This window comes from Moschus berezovskii, chromosome 2, assembly GCF_049115385.1.
Source record: "Moschus berezovskii isolate FMDL1 chromosome 2, NW_MosBer_1.0, whole genome shotgun sequence".
NCBI classification, from domain to species: Eukaryota; Metazoa; Chordata; class Mammalia; order Artiodactyla; family Moschidae; genus Moschus; species Moschus berezovskii.
Window position 1 is genome coordinate 62,003,689 of NC_142461.1, and position 24,770 is coordinate 62,028,458.

The window sequence follows — 24,770 nt, forward strand, 5'->3', positions numbered from 1 at the left end:
GTAGCCTTGGCCTGCTAGAAGGCATCAGCCATTGAAGAAGATATGCAAACAGCCAACTAGCACAGGAAAAGGTGCTCAACATCATTAACTGCTGTGTGTTAGTCGCTCAGTCATGTTCGACTCTTTGCGACCTTGTGTATTCTAGCTTGCCAAGTTCCTCCGACCATGGAATTCTTCATGCAAGAATACTGGAGTGGGTTGCCATTCCTTTCTCCAGGAGATCTTCCCAACCCAGGGGATAGAACCAGGATCTTCCCTAGGCAGATTGTTTACTGTCTGAACCACAGGGAAGCCCCACATGAGTCCTTCCCAGGATGTGAAGAGCATCCTCCATGTCATGTTTCTTCTCTAACTTAAGTCTAAGGAGGAAGCCTTCTTCATCTATCACATCTGGTTTTGTCAATTCTATGAATTTCTCATAAGTAACTTATTTTTCCACCCCTTCACAATTGGTCTTTATTTTCTGGAAGCCTGTTATACCAATTCAGCTTCTTGCCAATTAAGAGAAGCACTAAATTCTTGGTAAATAGTTCTTCTATATATGTCCTGTCAGAGGTAGATTCCTCAAACATCACTTACACATAATTGCCTTCATTCTTGCAGACTTTCAGTGGTTTTTCCTTGGTCTGAAATTTGTTAAACTGATGACCTTAGTTTCCTGTGATTTAGATGGCTTTCATAGGAATCAGATTAGTCCCTGAATTAACTGAATTTGCAGATGACAACTCTATAATTTCACTCTTTATTTCTTGGCAAGCCAGGTATGTCTGTGTTTTCTGAACTTCTCTGTAAAGTTGCTAAGGTCATTCTTCCATCTCTGCTTGGTAGAATTTGAAGCAGCAATCTTTGGAAGATGAGAGGAAATAATAAGACTTTTTTTCAAAGAGCCTTTTGGCAGTTCTAAGCAGGTACTGTGCATCAGTCCTGGGAACTTTGATGAAGCAACTAGAAATCCTGGTGGACATATTCACCTCTGATTCCACTTTTACTTAATACCTGGATTGTAGTTTTTCTATTTGCTCCCATGAAAACCATGGCCAGGTCAGAAAAGATGCTCTTGGGGGAGAAAAACTTGTTTCTCAGTGTCAGTACAAGTCAAAAATATATTATAATACACTTATATATAAAAATATATACATTTAACATATGTATATAAAAATGTGTGCCTTATAATTCTATAAACATGCAATTATTATTACCCAGTAGTATGTGTGTGTGTGTGTACTTTTCTTCTTTTGGAATAAGGAATTGACTCACATGATTATGGAAGTTGAGAAGTTCCACAGATTGCAGTCACCAAGCTATAGAACCAGGAGAGCTAATGGTGTTGCTTCAGTCTGAAAGCCAGCAGGTTGGAGACCCAACTGGGAAGGATCCAGTGTTTCAGTTTCAGGGCAAAGACAGACAATGACTGATTTCCCAGTGAAAACATTTGAGCAAAAAGAATTTTTCTTACTCACCCTTTTGGCTCTGTTCAGGTCTTGTTGTTGAGGAGGAGACTCACAGTGGAGAGAGCAGTCTCCTCTACTTAGTGCACTGATTGAAATGCTTATCTCATCCAGAAACACCCTGATAGACGTATCCAGAGTACTGTTTGACCAAACCTCGGGGACCTGTGGCTGTCAGATTGACATAAAATTAGCCATCACAACACAAAATTAAATACAATTAATCTTTGTATTAAAATATGCACCAAGAATGTAATTTCCTTTATTAAAAAAGAAAAAACAACTTTAAAAGCAGATATTACCATTTGAACTGGAAACCTGCATATATTCTAAAGAAGAAAATTCTCTACCGCCTGCTCATGTTCCAGGCTAAGATGCTTATCTTACATGACTGATAATTGAAAAAGAGATCCTGGAAGTGGGTTAGTGGAAAATCAGAAAGTCTCCTAAAGGTGAACTCATTTAAAAGTGCTGATCATCATCAATGGGTCCTCTGCTGCTGTTGCTGCTGCTGCTGCTGCTGCTGCTAAGTCACTTCAGTCGTGTCCGACTCTGTGTGACCCCACTGATGGCAGCCCACCAGGCTCCCCCGTCCCTGGGATTCTCCAGGCAAGAACACTGGAGTGGGTTGCCATTTCCTTCTCCAATGTGTGAAAGTGAAGTCGCTCAGTCGTGTCCGACTAGTAGCGAGCCCATGGACTGCAGCCCACCAGGCTTCTCTGTCCATGTGATTTTCTAGGCAAGAGTACTGGAGAGGCTTGTCATTGCCTTCTCTGAATGGGTCCTCTACCCACCCCTAAAAGCAAGATTCACTTCTTAATGAGTTTGAGCTTTCCTCCAAATTCATTTTTTATCAGAAAGAGAAATATTCTATCTTTAGATGTTTCCCTCAGTGTCTTTTTTTTTTTCATATTCTAATTACCCACTAAATACACTAAAGTATATTTTATATTAGAATAAAAGTGAAATGAAGTCCCTTTTAAATCAACATGTAGAACAATTCTAGAAATGATTTTCATTCATTCTGTCAGACTTTGCCACGTGTGAATCTGCCACATGGGAATTTTTTCCTCCTCAAACTGCCGACTTTCTTACTAAACCACTGAGACGACAGTTTTTCTCTGAATCCAAAGCTCATATTATTTTTCTTTTTTGCAGAATGCATACTGACTTCAAAGAGGACATACAAGGAAGAAGGGCTTACCTTAGGTCTTGAGAACTGAGGCAGAGGTGCTTTTTCAGCATTTAACACTGCTAAGAAGGAGAAAAGATTATCATAGCTGACTTTTCATAGCAACTGATTGCAGGGGGCAAATTGCTACATCAAATAGGTGCCACATGCTCTCAGACATTGCCTCCTATGAGTCTTCTTTCGTGAGCACAGATAAGGGAAAAGAGATGTATTTCTACCTTTTCATTCTTCTATTATTTAATCAAAATTCATCCAAGAAAAGTGGAATTTTATTAAGTAAAAATAAGTACAAATGTGAATCCTCAGCTTTGGTCTTGTGGAATGCCTCTTATACTTACTCTGAATTAACTCAACAATCACTTTCTCTGAATACTGTTAAAATACCATTAGAGTCACAAATTTACTTATGGCTCTTATCTTCTAAGAGTTTCTAAGCCATGTAACCTATGACTAATGCAGACAATATGGAGAGGAAGTGATTTCCTCTCCTTTTGCACACAGGAAATGTTCAATAAATGTTAGTTGGTATCATTGTTTTCATGAATACTAGTTATTTTTTGCCCCCTCATTCCTCGGTTGAAACCTGTTGACCATCCCAATGCCAGCAACAAAACACACATACCTACATCCTGATGAAACCACAGCATCCCACCCACCCACATTTACACTTGGAGAAGTCCAACTGAAAGACTCCACACTGACCCGCTCATAAGAGGGTGAATGTACATCCCTGTGCCATGCTTACCTACTCCCCAAACATAAGAATACAGACTAAGAGGAAAAATGAATTTTCTATTTTGCTTCACACTGCTTCACACTGTAAAGCTCAGATTTTTAGAGTCAAAGAGTCAAAGTGTTAGTCACTCAGTCCTGTCCAACTCTGTAACCCTGTGGACTGTAGCCCACCAGGCCCTTCTGTCCTTGGAATTCTCCAGGCAAGAATACTGGAGTGGGTTGTCATTCCCTTCTTCAAGGGATCTTCCTGACCTAGGGATCAAACCCAGGTCTCCTGCATTGCATGAAGACATAGTCAAGAAGACCTGGGTTTGAAACTCAGCTCTCTGCTTATTAGATCTGTGATATGAGTTAAATACTCGTTTAAAAAAAAGAGCTAGTGAGAACGTTTCTTAAAACATTTCCTGCCCCAACTCATTTCTCAGGAAATAAAATCAGTAATTATGAATGGATACACTCTTTGTTAAAAGTTTCATTCATTTCCTTATAATTAAAAGTCAGGAGATTGGTCTAGAAATCTTTTTGGTATCTTATGGCACTATTAGATTGTTTTATAGATAGATTCCTGAAGTTCCTAGCTATATGATGGTCCTTAGATAGCCTTTGGGAATTGCCATCAATCTTTTATTCCCTATTTTCCCAGTGATGTAATTTCTCTTTCATTGAATATCTTTGTAGGTTGCCAGAGCTCTGTAGGTTTAAGCATGGCATTTATGAATTTAAGTAGCTTCACTTCACGAGTTGGAGCCAAGGTAAGGATTCGGCTAGATACTACATTTATCCAACTATATGCTTAAGAACTGGGAGATAAACCTAGAATGGGTTTACAGACCCATTCTGAGACTATCTTCTTTTAAAACTATATCAACTCTGCTGTTTACAGCAACACGCACGGTCTTAGGGATTATTATAGTACGTGAAGTAAGTCAGAAAGAGAAAGACAAATATCACATAGTATCAGTTGTATACGGAATCTAAAAAATTATGCAAATTAATTTATTTAAAAAACAGAAACGAATTCATGGACATAGAGAACAAACTTATGGTTACCAAAGGGTAAAGAGAGGAGAGTTAAATTAGGAGTTTGGGATTAGCGTATACACACTGCAGCTGCTGCTGCTGCTAAGTCGCTTCAGTCGTGTCCGACTCTGTGTGACCCCATAGATGGAAGCCCACCAGGCTCCCCCGTCCCTGGGATTCTCCAGGCAAGAACACTGGAGTGGGTTGCCATTTCCTTCTCCAATGTGTGAAAGTGAAAAGTGAAAGTGAAGTCGCTCAGTCGTGTCCGACTCCTAGCGACCCCATGGACTGCAGCCTACCAGGCTCCTCCGTCAGTGGGATTTTCCAGGCAAGAGTACTAGAGTGGCTTGCCATTGCCTTCTCACACTACTATACATAAAATAGATAAACAACAAGGACCTACTGTATAGCACAGGGACCTATACTCAATATTTTATAATAACCTATAAAGACACATTGTTTTTTACACTTTCTGGAGTTAATGTTAGATTTGAAAAGAGAATTGGGCAAATTTTGAAAAGTAAAACAAGTATCAGCATTTCTCTTTGTAGTACTGAGCCTGTAGCTTTTACTATTCTAAACTAAACATCCTGGCAACACTTCCCCATAGTTCTGAAATTAGGTATTTTTATTTTCATTAAATTGTATATGACTTTAAACAAACACATAAAAAAGCAGCTGAAGATAAGAAGAAACAGACTGCACATTTGAGCTCCCAAGAAGACAATAAACAGAAATCCATTTGGGTATTTATTTAGTCAAAGATTTCACAATTTCCCACTAGAGGGAAAAGCAAGATAATTCCTTCAAATACACAGCTAAGTGCTGTGCTCAGGCCATTTGACTTCCTGTTTCATTATTGCTGTGCTTGCAACAATACCATGCAGTTGTGAACGCAATATATGCATTAACTCTGCATGCATTAACATATTGTTAACTATACAGACAATGTTGTTCCATGGAGCTCTAGAACTTTTCATCTTGCATGACTGAAATCCACCTCCCTGTTTCCTTCACCACCCTCATCCCTGGGAAATGACCATTCTGCTTTCTGTTTTAATGATTTTGGCTATTTTAGATACCCCAGATAATTGAATCAAGCAGTATTTGTCCTTCTCTGACTTGCTTGTTTCATTTAGCTTAATGTCTTTGGCATGGATGAAACTTGAGGACATTGTTTTAAACTTTTGACCACAATCTGTAGTCCTAGAGTACCAAAACATTCATTTCTCTTACACTAGATAAAACTGGCTTGTTAAAACTAAATATAATTTCCAGCACAAAAAGTTAAGTAAAATCACAAAAGAAAATAAGAAAAATTCATTCTTGAGACTTCCCTTGGGGCCCAGTGATTGAGACTTCACCTTCCAATGAATGGGGTTGTGGGTTCAATCCCATGTGCCTCATGGCCCCCCACCAAAAAAAAAAAAAACACAAAATAGGAGCAAAATTGTAATAAATTCAACAAAGCTAGTGGAGGTGATGGAATTCCAATTGAGCTATTTCAAATCCTGAAAGATGATGCTGTGAAAGTGTTGCACTCAATATGTCAGCAAATTTGGAAAACTCAGCAATGGCCACAGGACTGGAAAAGTCTTCAGTCTTCATTCCAATCCCAAAGAAAGGCAATGACAAAGAATGCTCAAACTACCACACAATTGCACTCATCTCACACGCTAGTAAAGTCATGCTCAAAATTCTCCAAGCCAGGCTTCAGCAATATGTGAATCGTGAACTTCCAGATGTTCAAGCAGGTTTTAGAAAAGGCAGAGGCACCAGAGATCAAATTGAAAACATCCGCTGGATTATGGAGAAAGCAAGACAGTTCCAGAAAAACATCTATTTCTGCTTCATTGACTATGCCAAAGCCTTTGACTGTGTGGATCACAATAAACCGTGGAACATTCTGAAAGAGATGGGAATACCAGACCACCTGACCTGCCTCTTGGGAAACCTGTATTCAGGTCAGGAAGCAACAGTTAGAACTGGACATGGAACAACAGACTGATTCCAAATAGGAGAAGGAGTACGTCAAGGTTGTATATTGTCACCTTGCTTATTTAACTTATATGCAGAGCACATCATGAGGAACGCTGGGATGGAGGAAGCACAAGCTGGAATCAAGACTGCTGGGAGAAATATCAATAACCTCAGATATGCAGATGACACCACCCTTATGGCAGAAAGTAAAGAGGAACTCAAAAGCCTCTTGATGAAAGTGAAAGAGGAGAGTGTTGAAGCTCAACATCCAGAAAACGAAGGTCATGGCATCTGGTCCCATCACTTCTTGGGAAATAGACTGGGAAACAGTGGAAACCGTGTCAGACTTTATTTTTTGGGGCTCCAAAATCACTGCAGATGCTGATTGCAGCCATGAAATTAAAAGACGCTTGCTCCTTGGAAGGTAAGTTATGACAAACCTTGATAGTATATTAAAAATCAGAGACATTACTTTGCCAACCAAGGTCCGTCTAGTCAAGGTAATGGTTTTTCCCGTGGTCATGTATGGATGTGAGAGTTGGACTGTGAAGAAAGCTGATCGCCGAAGAATCGATGCTTTTGAACTGTGGTGTTGGAGAAGACTCTTGAGAGTCCCTTGGACTGCAAGGAGATCCAACCAGTCCATTCTAAAGGAGACTGATCCTGGGTATTCATTGGAAGGACTGATGCTCAAGCTGAAACTGCAATACTTTGGCCACCTCATGCGACAAATTGACTCACTGGAAAAGACTCTGATGCTGGGAGGGATTGGGGGTGGGTGGAGAAGGGGACGACAGAGAATGAGGTGGCTGGATGGCATCACCGACTCAATGGACATGAGTTTGAGTGAACTCCAGGAGTTGGTGATGGACAGGGAGGCCTGGCGTGCTGCGGTTCATGGGGTCGCTAAGAGTCGGACACGACTGAGCGACTGAGCTGAACTGAACTGAAAGACTTTTAAAAAGTGGTCCAGATAAAAAACCTTAAAAAAAATGAAAAATGAATTTTTATTTCTTCAGTCAAGTTTTTGCTGTTGTTGCTATTAAGTAAGTCTCCCTGTTTCATTTCATTTCAAGTAATCTTGTAATGTTGTAAAGAAATGCCATAATTGTTTGCCACAAAAATATAACTTAAGCATTTCAGCAAAGTTAAACCCAGATAGAACCTTTAGGTAACTGCAACAATAGTTAAAATCGGTGGCCAAAAAGAAAACTAAGTCTGTTAGAAGACAGGACACAGAGAGAAAAATCGAAACTTCTAAATTCCTAAAACTGGTGGTATCAAAATGCACTCCGACTGGAATTATAATTAAAACTTGTTGGTCTGACATAATCACCTGTTTCCACATTCTTATTTCTTCCAATTAAGTGAGGTATTATACCTGATATTCAGATATGCTAAGTCGCTTCAGTCATGTCTGACTCTGTGATGCTATGGACTGTAGCCTACCAGGCTCCTCTGTCCATGGAATTTCCCAGGCAAGAATGCTGGAGTGGGTTGCCATATCCACCTCCAGGGGATCTTCTGTACCCAGGGATTGAACGCCTGTCTCCTGCAGTGCCTGCATTTCAGGAGGATTTGCAATGTGCCATGAACAAGATTTGGAATCACCAATCAAGATTTAAATCTTGTACTCAGTTGTTATATGACTTTGGATAACTAGTTACTTTGTTAATCTTGCTTTTCTCATCTGTAAACTAGGTGCTAGTATGTAATTCCCAGGTTGTAATGATTAAATAAATGTATATAAATGTATACATGTATAATGTAGTGTATATAGCATACAGTATAGTTCCAACCACATTGCACCTAGATTCTTTACTGTCTGAGCCACCAGGGAAGCCCCACCAATCACATAGAAAGAATTAATTTTTTTTTAATCTTATAGAAACCTTTGGAGGGCTTTGCAGTGCTGTTTCCTTCTGCCTACTTTTAAAACCAAGAGGCCCTTGGCACAAGTTCACCTTGGAATGACTCAAGGTCATCAGATAACTTATTTCTTTGAAGTCCTCTATCAAATACTGTCAGTGTAATTCAAGGGGCAATTAATCACTTACTACTTATGACATCTGTTTTCCTGTTGTCTTGTACTGCTAATCAGCAGCTTGATTTTCAAATTAACTGTTGATGACTCTTACCTCTCAATTTATAAGCACCTTGAAAGCTGAGACTGCTAAGTATTGTCTTTCCATTAAAGTTTTAGCAAATATAAAAAATGGGAAAGTTGCATATTTTTGAAAACAAAGCATGCTTGTAAAAAGTTATATTGAATAAATTTCTCAGGGGCTCCAAATTTACACAGGATAGTTTGTCCCTGTGCTGAATATTTCCATTCAACTACAAGTTTACAATATTTAAAATTTTCTGTCATTGTGTGTTCTTTAATGTGTCTGCCTCAAGCAGTCCCTCTCCACTCAGCTTCAGGATTTCTAAATTGTTCTCTGCTGTAACAAATCAATTTACATATCAGTGAATTTATTTTATACAGCTTGAAGCTAACAAATTCTGTGAAAATAGTTTTCCTTAGTACCACATAGGACTTATAGATCTATTTTCTGGATGAAATTTACATCATTGTTCTTCAAATCATTTTGAAAGTGACTTTTCAAGTCACTTTGGTGACTTGTATTGAATCATTTGGAACTATTGTTAAAAGAACAGACCTCAGACATACTGAAATATTCTGATTAATGGAATAATATATAATAATGGCAATGTTGTTGTTTAGTGGCTAAGTCATGTCCAACTCTTTTGAGACCCCATGGACTGTAAACTTCCAGCCTCCTTTGTCCTTAGGATTTCCCAGGCAAGAATACTGGAGTGGGTTGTCATTTCCTTCTTCAGAGGATCTTCCCGAACCAGGGGTCAAACTCACATCTCCTGCACTGGAAGGTGGATTCTTTACCAGTGAGTCACCTGAGAAGCATTAGAGTAACAGTTACGATTATATAGTCACAACTGCCAAACAAGTAATCACAGACAACTCAAAGTTTGATAATTTTGATGGACTTAGTGTTTATGGTGACAATGTACATTCCACTCCCTACCACTTGCATATTTCATGCCACTTCATCTAGATTGCAAATTTTAGTTACACCTTCCTTGCATGAATGGTAATATGTCATTTGTAGAGTCTGGATTAGAGATTAAAGGAAAAGTTAAACAAGAAGAGGACAAACAAATCACAACAGATAAAATTCTTGCTGTTTCTTTTTATAAGACACTAGTTCATTTATATTTTTATTTTTAAAAATTGATGTTGCTTATTTTATTTGTGGATTTAAATTCATTATTCATTCTATATGTATTTGGTGGTTTCTTTGTCAGGCCTTATATCATGCTTTTCTCTATAGTTTTTCTCATTTTTTTTCTGTTCTTAATATATTATGGGTAAGCACATATATAAGTTAAATAACCAAGGTGACAATATACAGCCTTGACGTACTCCTTTTCCTATTTGGAACCAGTCTGTTCCATGTACAGTTCGGACTGTTGCTTCCTGACCTGCATACAGGTTTCTCAAGAGGCAGGTCAGGTGGTCTGGTATTCCCATCTCTTTCTGAATTTTCCACAGTTTATTGTGATCCACACAGTCAAAGGCTTTGGCATAGTCAATGAAGCAGAAATAGATGTTTTTCTGGAACTCTCTTGCTTTCTCCATGATCCAGCGGATATTGGCAATTTGATCTCTGGTGCCTCTGCCTTTTCTAAAACCTGCTTGAACATCTGGGAGTTCACGGTTCACATACACATGAGGAACGCTGGGCTGGAAGAAGCACAAGCTAGAATCAAGATTGCGGGGAGAAATATCAGTAACCTCAGATATGCAGATGACACCACCCTTATGGCAGAAAGTGAAGAGGAACTCAAAAGCCTCTTGATGAAAGTGAAAGAGGAGAGTAAAATGGTTGGCTTGAAGCTCAACATTCAGAAAACAAAGATCATGGCATCTGGTCCCATCACTTCATGGGAAATAGATGGAAAAACAGTGGAAACAGTGTCAGACTTTATTTTTTGGGCTCCAAAATCACTGCAGATGCTGATTGCAGCCATGAAATTAAAAGACGCTTACTCCTTGGAAGGAAAGTTATGACCAACCTAGATAGTATATTAAAAAGCAGAGACATTACTTTGCCAACCAAGGTCCGTCTAGTCAAGGCTATGGTTTTTCCAGTGGTCATGTATTAATGTGAGAGTTGGACTGTGAAGAAGGATGATCGCCGAAGAATTGATGCTTTTGAACTGTGGTGCTGGAGAAGACTCTTGAGAGTCCCTTGGACTGCAAGGAGATCCAACCAGTCCATTCTAGGGGAGATCAATCCTGGGTGTTCATTGGAAGGACTGATGCTAAAGCTGAAACTGCAATACTTTGGCCACCTCATGCGACGAGTTGACTCACTGGAAAAGATTCTGATACTTGGAAAGGTTGGGGGCGGGAGGAGAAGGGGACGACAGAGAATGAGATGGCTGGATGGCATCACCGACTCTGTGGACATGAGTTTAAGTGAACTCCGGGAGTTGGTGATGGACAGGGAGGCCTGGCGTGCTGTGGTTCATGGGGTTGCAAAGAGTCGGACATGACTGAGCGACTGAACTGAACTGAAACTGAACTGAAGCACATATATGTGCTTCCTTGGTGGGTCAATGGTAAGGAATCTGTCTACAATGCAGAAGACCCAGGTTTGATCCCTGGATCAGGAGGGCCTGGCAACTCACTCCAGTATTCTTGCCTGGAGAATCCCATGGACAGGGGAGCCTGGAAGGCTGCAGTTCATAGGTTCACACAGAGTTGGACATGACTGAATTGATTAAGCAGCAGCAGCAGCAGCAAGCATATATATACATGAGCCTATACATATCCACACACAGCCCACAGTGTGTGAAGTCTATCCTATATACAGATTATAAACTAAAAGCTTTGTATATGTCTATAACTGTTCAAATCTTACAAAAACTATCATTAATGATGGGAATACAGTGTAGAAACTGAGATAAGTAAAATTAAGTTATCCAATGTCACCCATCTTGAATGTATCAGAAGAAAAATTTAAACTTAAGATTATCTTTGTCCAAATCCACACTATTAACTTTTAACTCCTTAGAGAAAACTAAGAGTTTTAGAATTTCTCCTCCACACAGTATGAGCAACTCCTAAGTAATAATTTATATTATGCATGGCATCTTTCACCAAAAAGTAAATTGATGTGTGTTGGCAAAGGAAAATATTGTTATCTGATTTCTGATAACTACTTTCCTGTGTACTGGAAGAAGTAAGAATTAAATTGTTAAAAATATAGGTTAGTTGCTAGAATATTTTTATATATAAAAATAAGATGTACCATCAATAAATAAATATTTATGTTTAATATATACACCAATCATTGATCTTGTACTTCCTTGCCACTTCTCACAAAAAAAGTATTTTGTATGTGCTAGTAATGATAATGATCTTGTTGGTAGAGAAGCAATTCCTTTTGAAGTTGGCTTATAGGCAACCAAGTAGATAAACTTAGAGGAATTCTGAGAGTCATATGTATACTTTGATTGTCAAGTTGAATAATGGATATTAACACAAACTGTGTTGTAACATGAGTGAATTATGACAGATTCAAAAGATTCAAATATATATAAGATCACATTCAAAGAAAGAGAGATGCTTAGCTATGTAAAAAGAAATTCATAGGTGATATAACATTGTAATATTATGTGTATGCCAATGTCTTCATGTACCCACGTCTGTTCTCTTCACTTTTGCATGAAATCATCTTCCTCTCATATTCACCTGATTAACTCCTGCCTATCCATCAACAAACAGTTTAACACCTCAGTGTTCACCTTTTTCAAGAATATTTTAAAAATCCTCAAGTTTCCTCTCCCATGAGTTTGGAGTGGAGGCTATGTTTTCAGACATCACAAAGTTACTAATTAAGACAGTCTCCCAATACAGACCATCTATGCACTAGACATTGTCTACTATACCCTGATAAATATTAGAGTGAATTATCTCTGTGATTTTCATCTGTGTGGTTATAAGTTCCCAGAGGATGGGGACTTTCTATTTTACCAAGAACAGTGCATAAAATGGGTATCCTTAATGATTTGCTCAAGATAGGAAACAAATAATGCTTGAAGACTTGAATTTTAAAATATTTCCTATATATATCTCTCATATAATACATTGGTTGATTATACATACACAGATATGAAAAACAAACAAAACATGTCCATCTCCCTATACAAATTTAAATCATTTCCAAACTAGTTTCAGTCAAAATAGAAACCTGACTTAATAATGGAGAGAAGTTTGTCCTTCTGCTTATTAGGGTTACTCCTAATTAAGTTCTGTTCTGCATTTTTTAAGACAGCAATTTTCAAATTTTTGTTTGTCTAATAAAATCCCCCAAATGTGGAAAAGCATTTTTTGTATATTTTGTGAAAGTAAATAACATCCAAACCAGCAGTTAACCAATGGGAGGAACAGAAGTATGACCAGAGTTTTGCAGCATATCATCACTTGACAAAATAATTTGAGAGTTCCATACATTGTTCACCATATGTGTTTTTTGTTTGTTTTGTTTCTTTTTATTTATTTTATTGGAGGCAAATTACCTTACATTAATATATTGGTTGGTTTTGCCATACATTGACACGAATCTGCCCCGGGTGTACATGTGTTCCCTTTCTTGAACCCCCCTCCCACCTCCCTCTACCCCATATCCTCCCTCCTCCCCATATCCTCCCTCCAGGTCATCCCCGTGCACCAGCCCCAAGCATCCTATATCATGCGTAGAACCTGGACTGGTGATTCATTTCACATATGATAATATACATGCTACAATGCCGTTCTCCCCAATCATCCCACCTTCACCCTCTCCCACAGAGTCCCAAAGACTGTTCTATATGCCTATGTCTCTTTTGCAGTCTCGTATACAGGATTAAGGTTACCATCTTTCTAAATTCCATATATATGCGTTAGTATACTGTATTGATGTTTTTCTTTCTGGCTTACTTCACTCTGTATAATAGGCTCCAATTTCATCCACCTCATTAGAACTGATTCAAATGCATTCTTTTTGATGGCTGAAAAATACTCCATTGTGTATATGTACCAAAGCTTTCTTATCCATTCATCTGCAGATGGACATCTAGGTTGCTTCCATGTCCTGGCTATATAAACAGTGCTGCAATGAACATTGGAGTACATGTGTCTCTTTCAATTCTGGTTTCCTTGGTGTGTATGCCCAGGAGTGCGATTGCTGGATCATATGGCAGTTCTATTTCCAGGTTTTTGAGGAATCTCCACACTGTTCTCCATAGTGGCTGTACTAGTTTGCATTCCCACCAACAGTGTAAGAGGGTTCCCTTTTCTCCACACCCTCTCCAGCATTTATTGCATGTAGACTTTTGGATAGTGGCCATTGACTGGTGTGAAATGTGATCTCATTGTGGTTTTGATTTGCATTTCTCTGATTATGAGGGATGTTGAGCATTTTTTCATGTGTTTGTTAGCCATCTTTATGTCTTCTTTGGAGAAATGTCTGTTTAGTTCTTTGTTCCATTTTTTGATTGGGTCATACATCATGACCAAGTGGGCTTTATCCCAGGAATGCAAGGATTCTTCAATATCCGCAAATCAATCAAAGTAATACACCACATTAACAAACTGAAAAATAAAAATCATATGATTATCTCAATAGATGCAGAGAAAGCCTTTGACAAAATACAACATCCATTCATGATAAAAACCCTCCAGAAAGTGGGAATAGAAGGGACATATCTCAACATAATAAAAGCTATATATGACAAACCCACAGCAAACATTATCCTTAATGGTGAAAAACTGAAAGCATTTCTCCTAAAGTCAGGAACAAGACAAGGGTGCCCACTCTCACCACTACTATTCAACATAGTTCTGAAAGTTTTGGCTACAGCAATCAGAGCAGAAAAAGACATAAAAGGAATACAAATTGGAAAAGAAAAAGTAAAACTTTCACTATTTGCTGATGACATGATCCTCTACACAGAAAACCCTAAAGACTCCACCATATGTATTATTTGCTCTTTTTTGGTTAAATGAAACACTATAGTGACCATAGTGTTAGTCGTTCAGTTGTATCCAAATCTGTGACTACATGGACTGTAGCCTGCCAGGCCCCTCTATCCATGGAATTTTATAGGCAAGAATACTGGAGTGAGTTGTCATGCCCTTCTCCAGGAGATCTTCCAGACCCAGGGATGGAACCCAGGTCTCCAACATTGTGTGCAGATTCTTTACTGTTTTGAGCTACCCGGGAAACCCATATATGAATGAAACACAGACCCCAAATAAAACTTCAAATGTCTTTTCCTTTTGCTTGATTTTTTTTTTTTTTTGGTCCCTCTTTTAAATCATTACGATGCTAGATGATAGTTTGTGGAAAATCAACTCTTTCTGGCCAGTAGAAAACTTAAACTTCGGATTATTGTCCTGTGGTGGTAGGTACCATTTCTATTTTTCTGTATGTGGATGTTTTTGTGTGCGCATGTTATTACTTTTGTTGTGGATTCCTTGGACATAAACAGTGAGGACTCTCATTAGATGTGTATACTGTGTACCTTGAATGAAATTCTCTTTTGACATGGCAACTATTCCTTATCTTCATAGAACATTCTCAAATCTTCCTTCTAGTTAAATATAGCACTTACACATTTAATATCTGTCAATTAAAAATAAAGGGCAGAAATATATTCTTACAAACTGAATGCCTACCATCTGATGTCTAACATTCCAGAAGAAAGCAGAGAATGCCAAATCTGAGAGCTTCGTTTTTTTTCACACTATCTTACTTGGAGCTGAGAAGTTCAGAGAATCCATGAATTATCCAAGAATGACATATGGGTATTTGAGGTCATCTAAATAAGACTTAAATTGAAGAAGGTATGGAAAACTACTAGATCATTCAGATATGACCTAAATCAAATCCCTTATGGTTATACAGTGGAAGTGAGAAATAGATTTAAGGGACTAGATCTAATAGATAGAGTGCCTGATGAACTCTGGACAGAGGTTCGTGACATTGTACAGGAGACAGGGACCAAGACCATCCCCATGGAAAAGAAATGCAAAAAGCAAAATGGCTGTCTGAGGAGGCCTTACAAATAGCTATGAAAAGAAGAGAAGCGAAAAACAAAGGAGAAAAGGAAAATATAAGCATCTGAATGCAAAGTTCCAAAGAATAGCAAGGAGAGATAAGAAAGCCTTCCTCAGCAAACAATGCAAAGAAATAGAGGAAAACAACAGAATAGGAAACACAAGAGATCTCTTCAAGAAAATTAGAGATTCCAAGGCAACATTTCATGCAAAGATGGGCTCGATAAAGGACAGAAATGGTATGGACCTAACAGAAGCAGAAGATATTAAGAAGAGGTGGCAAGAATACACAGAAAAACTGTACAAAAATGATCTTCATGACCAAGATAGTCACGATAACGTGATCACTGACCTAGACCCAGACATCTTGGAATATGAAGTCAAGCGGGCCTTAGAAAGCATCACTACGAACAAAGCTAGTGGAGGGGATGGAATTCCAGTTGAGCTACTTCAAATCTTGAAAGATGATGCTGCGAAAGTGCTGCACTCAATATGCCAGCAGATTTGGAAAACTCAGCAGTGGCCACAGGACTGGAAAAGGTCAGTCTTCATTCTAATCCCAAAGAAAGGGAATGCCAAAGACTGCTCAAACTACCACACAATTGCACTCATCTCACACGCTAGTAAAGTCATGCTCAAAATTCTCCAAGCCAGGCTTCAGCAATATGTGAACCGTGAACTCCCAGATGTTCAAGCAGGTAAGGCAGAGGCACCAGAGATCAAATTGCCAATATCCGCTGGATCATGGAGAAAGCAAGAGAGTTCCAGAAAAACATCTATTTCTGCTTCATTGACTATGCCAAAGCCTTTGACTGTGTGGATCACAATAAACTGTGGAAAATTCTGAATGAGATGGGAATCCCAGACCACCTGACCTGCCTCTTGAGAAACCTGTATGCAGATCAGGAAGCAACAGTAAGAACTGTACATGGAACAACAGACTGGTTCCAAATAGGAAAAGGAGTATGTCAAAGCTGTATATTGTCACCCGGCTTATTTAACTTATTTTTTTTTACTTTTTTTCATTAATTTCTTTTTTATTGGAGGCAAATTATTTTTCAATATTATATTGGTTGGTTTTGCCATATATTGACATGAATTTACCCCAGGTTTACATAAGTTCCCCCTCCTGAATCCCCCTTCCACCTCCCCCCTCCTTTTATCCTCCCTCTGGGTCATCCCCGCATGTCAGCCCCGAGCATCCTATAACATGCATCGACCCTGAACTAGTGATTCGTTTCACATATGACAACATACGTATTTCAATGTCATTCTCCCAAATCATCCCACCCTCACCCTCTCCCACAGAGTCCCAAAGACTGTTCTATGCGGAGTACATCATGAGGAATGCTGGGCTGGAAGAAGCACAAGCTGGATTCAAGATTGCAAGGAGAAATATCAATAACCTCAGATATGCAGATGACACTACCCTTATGGCAGAAAGTGAAGAGGAACTCAAAAGCCTCTTGATGAAAGTGCAAGAGGAGAGTGAAAAGGTTGGCTTGAAGCTCAACATTCAGAAAACAAAGATCATGCATCTGGTCCCATCACTGCATGGGAAATAGATGGAAAAACAGTGGAAACCATGTCAGACTTTATATTTTTTGGCTCCAAAATCACTGCAGATGCTGATTGCAGCCATGAAATTAAAAGACGCTTACTCCTTGGAAGGAAAGTTATGACCAAACTTGATAGTATATTAAAAAGCAGAGACATTACTTTGCCAACCAAGGTCCGTCTAGTCAAGGCTATGGTTTTTCCAGTGGTCATGTATGGATGTGATTGTTGGACTGTGAAGAAAGCTGATCGTCGAAGAATTGATGCTTTTGAACTGTGGTGTTGGAGAAGACTCTTGAGAGTCCCTAGGACTGCAAGCAGATCCAGTCCATTCTAAAGGAGATCAATCCTGGGTGTTCATTGGAAGGACTTAAGCTAAAGCTGAAACTGCAATACTTTGGCCACCTCATGCGACGAGTTGACTCACTGGAAAAGACTCTGATGCTGGGAAATGTTGGGGGCGGGAGGAGAAGGGGACGACCGAGAATGAGATGGCTGGATGGCATCACCGACTCTATGGACACGAGTTTGAGTGAACTCCGGGATTTGGTGATGGACAGGGAGGCCTGGCGTGCTGTGATTCATGGGGTCGCGGAGAGTCGGACACGACTGAGCGACTGAACTGAACTGAACTGAAATCTAGGTTTTTCCCTAATAATTGTGGCTTCACACCGCTTTTAATGTAGTTTATTCCATTTATAAATATCACATGGATTTAAAAATATTATTATTTCATGAAACAGAAATACCTGGGAAAGTTGAGTTTGCCTTTTTTCATATTTAAAATGGGAATAAAATGGTACCTGTCTTATGATATTATTAAGTGTATTCATTTTATTAAATTTTAAAGCATATGAAATCATGCCTTTCACATAGTTAAAGTTGTATAAATAAATAATACTTATGAAAAATAAGGCAGAAGAGAGAAGGCAATGGCAAGCCACTCCAGTACTCTTGCCTAGAAAATCCCATGGATGGAGGAGCCTGGTAGGCTGCAGTCCGTGGGGTCGCTAAGGGTCGGACACGACTGAGCAACTTCACTTTCGCTTTTCACTTTCACACATTGGAGAAGGAAATGGCAACCCACTCCAGTGTTCTTGCCTGGAGAACCCCAGGGAAGGGGGAGCCTAGTGGGCTTCCGTCTATGGGGTCACACAGAGTCGAACACGACTGAAGTGACTTAGCAGCAGCATGAAAAATATATTACAATTTTTCTACAAAATTCACTTAAATAAAATTCTTAATATTTTTGATGCAAAGGAAAAATACACAATGTTTAGTTATAAGTGCTACACTGAATTTTTTATTTTTTTAAGAGCATGTATTGTCAAGAAATGCATTTAAGTATAAACCACTATTTTGCTATGCAGATCCAAACTTATATTAATCTATAGACTGAACTTTAATCCAACAGGCAAAAAGTGCTTTCAGTTTTTTTTAGTTCTCTTTTTGGTGTTTTGAGTTCTTTTTATAAACCATAAAAAATAAACATATTCTGTTTGATTTTAGAAGCATTTGCTTAGAAATAACATATAATAGGTCTGATAATAGCATTCTCATTAAAAAATTAGACATAATTGTCTTTATATTTTCACTACTTAGCACAGATTTTTGTAGTACTAGAATCATCCTGAATTAGTAAATTTGTGTGATCAAATAGATGAGTCTAAGGTAACTATAGAATATCTTGAGGCAAATTTGCACAATTATCAACTTTATGCTCATCTTTAATGTTATGCATTTGTATTACTGATATTTTCCATTTCTAATCACTGAATTCTAGCATATTTTAAAACAAAATGTAAAACTGGAGATTAAAAACAATTTATAGAATAAAACAAAAAAATGACTCCAACTAATAAACTGTATTATAGCTCTGTGATACTAAGTAGACACATTTAGTAGATGGAATGAAATCAGTTCCCAAGGTATTGAATAAATGTGTGAGTGAAATGAGTTGATACTCCCAGTTTAATTGCCTACATCCAAGTATACCTGAAGTTCATGTTCTCTTATCAGAGACATATTAATGCCAGGTTCCATTCTCATCAATACCCATCTTTTGAGCACCTACCACTGTTTATGGTAGTGATCTATGGATCGCCAAAGCAGGCAGCACTGTGTAGTGTTCCAGTCTTCCTGTGGTTACCAGAACACTCCACAGTGTTGTTGAAGACTAGAAGTTTTGTATATAATGGTGGTTATGCAATCTGCTTGTAATATGATCTGAAATTTTGATACACTGCAATTTAAAATATTACTGGGTGGTTGAGTTTATAGATTTTAAACTGGTTATCACTTTTTTTGGTCATTAAGTGCTTATATTCCACCCAAGATGCTATTGTAGATAATGATCAAACTGCTATTTTCAGATATACAAAATTGAACAAAAGCATTTTAGCATGCTGCATTACCATACATAGAAAACTGGTGAATAGCTTCAGACACTAACACTAGGAAATAAAATGAATTAACAACATTTGTTAATGTGATTATGTATTACTCAGCAGTAACATGCTGCTTTTAGTTGGTGAACCTCCTCCCCTCAGCCTTTTTCTACGTGCTTACTCAGCACTAGCAAAATAATTCAGATAAAAGTTGGGAAAGGGGAATTAAGGCAGGAATGAGAGATCCTTTAGTTATTTGATTAATCAAAAGATGGATTTAAGTGATTTTCTGCCTGACTAGAAACTAGAAAAGTGAAGAAATGAGCCAACCTCCATGTGCAGGCAATGACCCTGCTACAGATTGAATTGTGTGCTCAAAAAATCTATATGGGCTTCCCAGGTAGCGCTAGTGATAAAGAACCTGCTTGCTAATGCAAGAGACACATAAGACACACAACTTTGATTTCTGGGTGGGAAAAAACCCCTGGAAGAAGGCATGGCAACCCAGTCCAGTGTTCTTGCCTGGAGAATCTCACGGACAGAGGATCCTGGCAGGCTACAGTCCATAGGGTCTGGTACACAACTGAAGTGTCTTAGCAGGAATGTATGGTCTTCTTTCACTAAAAAGAACATGTCAAGCATGGTTAATCCATATTTTGGGTTTTTCTGGTGGCTTGCATGGTAAAGAATCCACCTGCAATACAGGAAACCCCTTTGATCCCTGGGTCAGGAAGATCCCCTGGAGAAGGAAATGGCTACTCCTTCCAGTATTCTTTCCGGGACAATTCCTCATAGTCCATGGGGTGGAAAAAAGTCAAACACAACTGAGCAACTAACACTTTCACTTTCAAAGTCTGTATATTGAAGCCCTAATTAAGGTGAAAATATTTGAAGATGGGGCCTTGAGAGAACTAATTAAGATTAATTGAGATAGTAGAGGTGGGCTCAGAATCAACAAGGGATTGATATGCTTGTCAGAAGAAGAAGAGATAGACCTTTTCCCACTTACACACAAGGGAAAGGTCTTTATGAACATATCCCAAAGGTGGCCGTCTGCAACAGATATGTTCAGAAACAATCCAGGAGGGACTTTGATGTTGAATTTCTAACCTCCAGAACTCTGAGGCATACATTTCTGTGGTTTAAGCCACCAAATTCATGAATTGACTAATTGACTGAATTGACTAATATATTTCCCAAGAAGAAAGATTAGAAGTGATCCCAGGCCCAGTTCTTCAGAACAACAGAAGGCCAATCCAGGAAAGATCAAATGTGAGGCTGTATCCTCTTGCATGGATGGTGGCAGGATGAAGGGGGAATGTAGTTATGACTCTTACCTCTGACAGAAGATGTCACCTTGTGAATAGTTAGTTCCAGAAGGAGATTGTATAGCTTCTCCAGGATGTTAACCAACCCAAAATAGACTTGCTAGTCAGTTAATTCCATTTGTTCAATTAGAGTACAGTCTAGTGTTTTGTTTGCTGAAAGAGTCTCAACAGTTGCCAGAAGCCAGAAGATTAAGATAACACATGGGAGATCAGCTCTTTACCAGGACATCTGTAAATTTAAATATTTTGGGTTTTTTTGTTTCGTTTTTTCAGTCAACCCATTCCTATAATTGGAAAGTAAATTCACTTGCTTGTAGAATTAGAGCTATCTTGGTTCAATTCTGGGTCCATACCATCTTTAGGTTTTAAAGTTAATGTGAATCAAGTTTTAGACTGTATCTGCAAAGACTAACATACCACTTCACATTTCTGATCAGTGAAGGCCTTATAGGAACCTAAAGCCCTACCTATCAATTGTGTCCTACCATATGGAAAGAAGCATTTTCTCTAGTTGTCAAGAATCTAGAGACAATGGTTCTTTGAGAGGTTACAGTTGTCCCATCTCACAGTCTCAATAAATTTAGACAAGTTAAAGCTATAAGATGGTTCAGTTCAGTTCAGTTCAGTCGCTCAGTCATGTCCGACTCTCCGCGACCCCATGAATCACAGCACGCCAGGCCTCCCTATCCATCACCAACTCCCGGAGTACACTCAAACTCATGTCCACAGAGTCAGTGATGCCATCCAGAGAATTCTATTGCAAGCAGGCAAAGAAACTACAGAAAGAATGCCTTTATTTATCTTACTTTTAGTGTGCTCAAAAGTAGCTACAGGAGGCATTTCTGTTGTTGTTAGGAGAGTGGCAAGTGAAGGCAGTAGAGTAGTCAATAGGAGTTAGTGAAGAAGCAGAGTCTGTGATGAAGAATCAAATATTGATTTTGACACAGAGGAGTAGGTATTTTGGAATCAGTAACTGTGGTTGCCTCAGGGAGTCATGTGGAAGAAGCCCACTGGGATTTCTAAAAATGCCAGGACTCAGCCAAAAGTAAACCAAATCCAAAGAACTGAATAAATATCATCCAAGAATGTTTTCAGTTTCAGCTGTCACATAGTCAGCAGTGCCAATGGCAGGGTTACCAGAGGAAAAAAGAAAGGAATAAGAAACCATGACAGTAGGACAAATCAGCTTTTCTTGTGTCCAATTAGTGGTAATAATTAAAGAATAGAAATTTTGGGAAGATATTCTATCAAACTGATAAAGGAGATAATACAATGGATGGACCTTGATATTATCACTGAGTAAGTCAGAAAGAGAAAACACAAATACCACTTATATGTGGAATTTAAAATATGACACAAATGAACTTACCTATGAAACAGAAACAATCTCACAGACAAAGAGCAGACTTGTGGTTGACAAAGGGAACGAGGAGGAAGGGGAGGGAAGGACTGGGGGTTTGAGACTAGCAGATGCAAACTATTATATATAGGATGAACAAATAACAATATAAAAAAGAATATATGTATGAATCACTTTTCTGCACAGCAATTAACACAGCATTGTAAATCAACTATTCTTCAATAAAATTAAAAAAGATGATAATTCCAAACTGAAAACTCACAAAATCAAAATACAAAACCATCATGAAAAACACCTGTGTAACTGAAATAATAGGTGATTATATCCTAAGTATTGCAATCAAAATGAAAGCAAATATTATGAGTTCTTCCACACCTTTAATCATGAGATGTTAATGAATTAATCTACACTCATTTTTTATCTGAGAGACCCACTGTCTTTCATGACCTCTACAGAGCGCACAAACTCAGAATTGTGGTCAGACATGGACATCTATTTTTATTTAAGTGCACCATCCTCAACCTTCAAATGTGAATAAAATATGTACTCTATACATTCCTTACTGTTTAAGTATGACGTGTCCTTTTTCTCACAGTCTATAAAAATAATTATGACTAACATCCTGAAGTTTCTAGGAGTATTCTAATTATTACTTCTAGATGTATTACAGATATTTTATATAAGGTAAATATCCTACATACAAACATATTCCATTGCAAGAGCATATTCATAAATCTAATTTGTTTGTAAGTCTAACAGTGTTAACCTAGGTATCCAACAAACATAATTGGCTATATAGTACTATACTATAATAAATTTATAGTACTTTTCACACAGAAAATATACAAAAAACAAAAAAAAATAATCTCATGGTAAAATACTTTGAAAATTATAGTAGAACAATAAAATAGCCAGCATAGGGGCTGGCATCAAGTGAGCAGGCAAGATGAGTTACCAACTGGAAGAGGGAGGTGGGAGACGGTGGAGCTGAAGGACTCTGAGAAACAGGAGATAAAGGGTAAGCTGCGATTCCACTCACGCCTGATTTGATAACACAGATTCTGTCTGGTTCCTTGCTGGATTCAATTCTATCGACCCTCTTGAAAAAAATGACCCGGTGATATCTGGATTGTGGGTCTTTTTTCTCATCATAGGTGACATGGTAGCAAGTAGCAACGGATTGCATTCTGAATGGCTGTTGCAAGCTTCACGTACCATTCTACAGTCAGGTCTCAAAAACTAACAGCACCTCCTCAAATAAAGACAACCTCCTTGCCATTTCCTGCTTGGTGAATCTCTTTAGTTCATCAGTTACTTCTTCTTCCTCTTGCCTCTCTTTGTCCTTCCTCTTGTACACAAAAGCACAACCACTTGCAAAGGATGCACATACTTGACAATATAAGCCAAACACGTGAATGGACACTTGAACACATGTTAGCGTCTTTGAAAGTTTGCAACTTGAAGGTTCACATGTAGAAGACAAACTGTGAATGGTTTCCAATAAGAAAATATTTAGAAACTCAGGTACCCAGGGCTTTAATGACCCTTTGTGTGTGCTGACTTCAGTAGTCTATATATCATAATCTCATCTTCAAAGACTTGCTCTAGTCCTCAGCCTTTTATAAAGAATTTTGTAGCTATTGTCCTGTAAGTATCTGTTTTATTTTTTCTTCCAAAATCTCACTGCCCTTAGAATAAATTCTTTCATCAAAAATTTGCTTTCTCACTTCAGAATGGACATGTGAGTAGTTCAGCAAACTCCCTCGCAGTGAAGTGAAAGTGAAAGTGTTAGTCACTCAGTCATGTCTGACTCTAAGATCCAATGTACTATAGCCTGCCAGGTTCCTCTGTCCATGGGGATTCTTCAGTCAAGAATACTGCAGTGGGTTGAGAATCCCTTCCCTGGGGGATCTTCACGACCCAAGGATTGAACCCAGGTCTCCCACATTGCAGATGAATTCTTTAGCATCTGAGCTACCCTCTCCCTGTTTCTCCCAGTGAAACAACCATTTAATTAGTAAAAATTATAGTACAAGATGAAAAGTATCTGAAAGTTTTCCTAAGGACACATAGAAAATGAAGAAATGTTTAATCAAGAAAATCTACTAAATATGTGTAAGAATTGTAAAAATTTGTTTGGGAGAGAGGGGTAATTTAAGCCATGATCTACTCCTCCACCCACCCCCATACCCAACTCAGTGTGAAGGAAATTCTACTCTAGATGACTTTGACTATGGCCAGGGACACCCTGTTCTCCCAGCACCTAATATAGAGCTATGTTTTGCCTCCAGGAGGCATAGACAGCCAAAATCTCTCATTCTTCTCTACAGCAGTATATTGCAATTGTTCTATTCTAGGTAAGTGGGACTGATCTCAGAAGAAATAGCAGTGAGTGGTGGCTAGAAGCAAGATCTTAGTTCCCTGCCCAGGAATTGGATTTGGGTAGCCTGGATAAAAACCAGGAATCCTAGTTGCTAGTCCATCAGGGGCTAGAAGCTAGAGGGAAAATTCCCTGACTCTTACTCCTAGTGAAAAATGCATTTCTCAAGGAGAAAAAAAACGAAAACAGGGGCAAAGTTTATTATTAGAGATACAGCACAAGTGGGAAAGCACACAGAGAAACAGTCTGCTTA

At 38.5% G+C, this 24,770-nt stretch overlaps 1 pseudogene; it reads right to left on the reverse strand.

The window, feature by feature from the left end:
- Positions 1 to 256: 256 nt before the first annotated feature.
- On the reverse strand, positions 257 to 23,323 carry LOC148778537 (serpin B6-like; annotated as a pseudogene).
- Positions 23,324 to 24,770: the final 1,447 nt, after the last annotated feature.